The sequence below is a fragment of the Condylura cristata genome, unplaced genomic scaffold, assembly GCF_000260355.1.
Source record: "Condylura cristata isolate star-nosed mole 26May11 unplaced genomic scaffold, ConCri1.0 scaffold00013, whole genome shotgun sequence".
Classification (NCBI taxonomy): Eukaryota; Metazoa; Chordata; class Mammalia; order Eulipotyphla; family Talpidae; genus Condylura; species Condylura cristata.
Window position 1 is genome coordinate 38,388,183 of NW_004567114.1, and position 2,700 is coordinate 38,390,882.

A 2,700-nucleotide genomic window follows, 5' to 3' on the forward strand; every position below is an offset into this window, starting at 1 on the left:
AAAAATCATGCAACCTAGTGATATTTTATAGAAATTGACAACTTGATTCCAAAATTATACAAAATGCAAAGGTCCAGGAATAGTCCACTCTTGAAGTGGACTACTAAACAGTCAGGCTTCTAGATTTCAAGCATTGTGATAAAACTGTAATAGCAGTAAAGATAATGAGATATTGGCACAAAATAGATGATGTAAACAATCAAAATTCCAGAAAAGACCCACCTTCAGTTGTCTTGTATATGACTGATGAACTGCAGTAGAGTGAAGAAAAGGAGAGCCTTTTTCAATAATTGTATTGAAAACAATAATGGGAAATCAAATACCAAATAGATTATAAATCTAGGATATATCAAAATGGAATGCTTTTAAGAAAAAACACCATCTTCATGGATTTGGGGTAAGCAAGTATTTCCTAAACAGAGCATTAAGTCTGACTAAAAGAAAAAGTTGGTAAAATACACAATTAAAAATAACATCTAAGGACACCTTTAGGAATGTAAAGCCACAGAATGGAAAGAGGCTTATGACCTAACCAGAAGGCACAAAGAATGTTCAAATCAGTAAGAAAATGACAGATGACCCAATAGAAAAATGGGCAAAGTGGGCCCTCCTTGATGGCGCAAAAGGTTAAGGCACAGCACTAAGAAGCTAGCCACAGCCACTTCAACATCCGAGTTTGATCCTTGGCCAGGGAGGTGACCCACATGGTGCAACAGACCTCTCCAGTCACACTGGCTGCTCCCCTCAGCAGGGTACTTTGTCCATCTGCCTGTTCTGCCGTCTCCCCACTGTCTGCTGAATCCTCTCACTGCCCCTGCACCTCTAGCCTTTACCCCAATTCTGTATGCATAAATAAATTTTTTTTTAAAAAAAGGAAAATTGGCAAAAGATTTTTAATAGCAATACACAAAAGGTAACAGTCAAGTAGTAAGTATATGGGGATATATTCAACATCGTTGGATGTCTGGGAATACAAATTAAAACAACAATGCAGTATTTTACACCAAACACCCACCAAAATGGCTAAAAATAAAAAGACAAAACATTGTAAGAGGCTGTAGAGAAACTGGAGTACTTGCACATTGCCAGTAAGAATGTAAAATAGTGCAACACTTTGGAAAACAGTTTGGCAATTTCTTAAAATGTTAAAATAGCTTTACTATGTAATGCAGCAATTCTCCCATATATAAGCCCAATAAAAAATATATGAACACAAAGACTTGTAGGCAAATATCCATAGCAGCCGTTACTCATAATGGCCATAAAGTGAATGTAACTCAAATATGCAGCTACTGTAAATGAATAAAAATATGGGGTCCTCTCTGGTAGTGCAGTGGGTTAAAGTGCAGCGCTATGAAGCAACCCACAAGCACTGCAGCACAAGTTCGATCCCTGGCCATGTAGTGACCCACATGGTGTGGCAGACCTCCCCTGTCTCACCCACTGCTCCCCTCAGCAGTGTATTTCAGTAGATTGGCCTGTTCTGCTCCCCACTCTCCAGTGAATGCTCTCACCCCAACACCTCTGGCCTGTACCCCAGTTCTTGTGTGTATAAATAAAGTCCTATCTATATAATAGAATTATTTTCAGCAATAAAAGAACAAAATACTAATATATGTGGATGAACATCAAAAATGTCAAGCGAAAGAAATTTATAACATAATGGCTCCATTTTTATGAAATGATTATGAAAAGTAAAGCTATAAAGAGGTTTGTGGTTGAGAATGAAGGGTGACTAAATCAGCATGAGGTTTCTTTTGGCAATGATGTTCTAAAACTATGGGGCTAGTCATACAACTCTAAAAACAAAATCTCTAATTGGCACACTTCAAATCACTGAATTTGGTAGTACCTCAATAAAACAAAATATCCAAAGATTCAGTAAACACTTGAGGAGGTATTCAATGTCATTAGTTACCAGGGAGATTAAAAAACACAATGCCCCTAAAAAATAAAACCGGGATGACTGAAGTGAAAAAGAATGAGAGCTTGGATCAAGTGGAACTTTTATACATTGTTGGTAGGAATATCAGGTGATATAATAACTTTGAAAAGCTAAAGTAAAATATACATACATTATGACTCAACATTTCAAAACCTAGTTCTGTACCCAAAGGATGATCACAAAGGACATCTGAAGCTTCCTATAGCATTATTCATATCTGTCCTCAAATGGGAACAATTTAAATGTCCATCTACAATAGAAAGGACAAATATGTTGTGGTATATCACACTCAAAATAATATAGAACAGTGAAGTTCTGATGTCTTCAAACCTAGAAACTTATCAAAAGGATTATCTTTTGTGGGAGAAATCCCACAGAAATGATTCAGCTTCCCAGTTATTAGCTAGGAGAAACCTCAGGAGAGCTTGGTTAATGGAGAGATGAATATGGAAGATGTTAATTTCCTGTAGCAGGTTTTCTTGTGACACCAGACCTGATTGGTGCATATTCACTTCCGCATGTTAACTTAGTCCATCTACAGTAGAAAGGACAAATAGTCCCTTTATGACCACTGAGAAAAATTCCATCAATATCCAACAAAACCACCAAATTACACTATATCTAAACAAACAGCATTTGGAAACAAAGGAGTGAAAGATATGCCCGGCAGACAAAAATCATATAAGAAATTGACATAATTGAGAGTTAAATTTCTGAATTAGGTTCTTGAACTGCTGTTTAACTGTAATGATTAA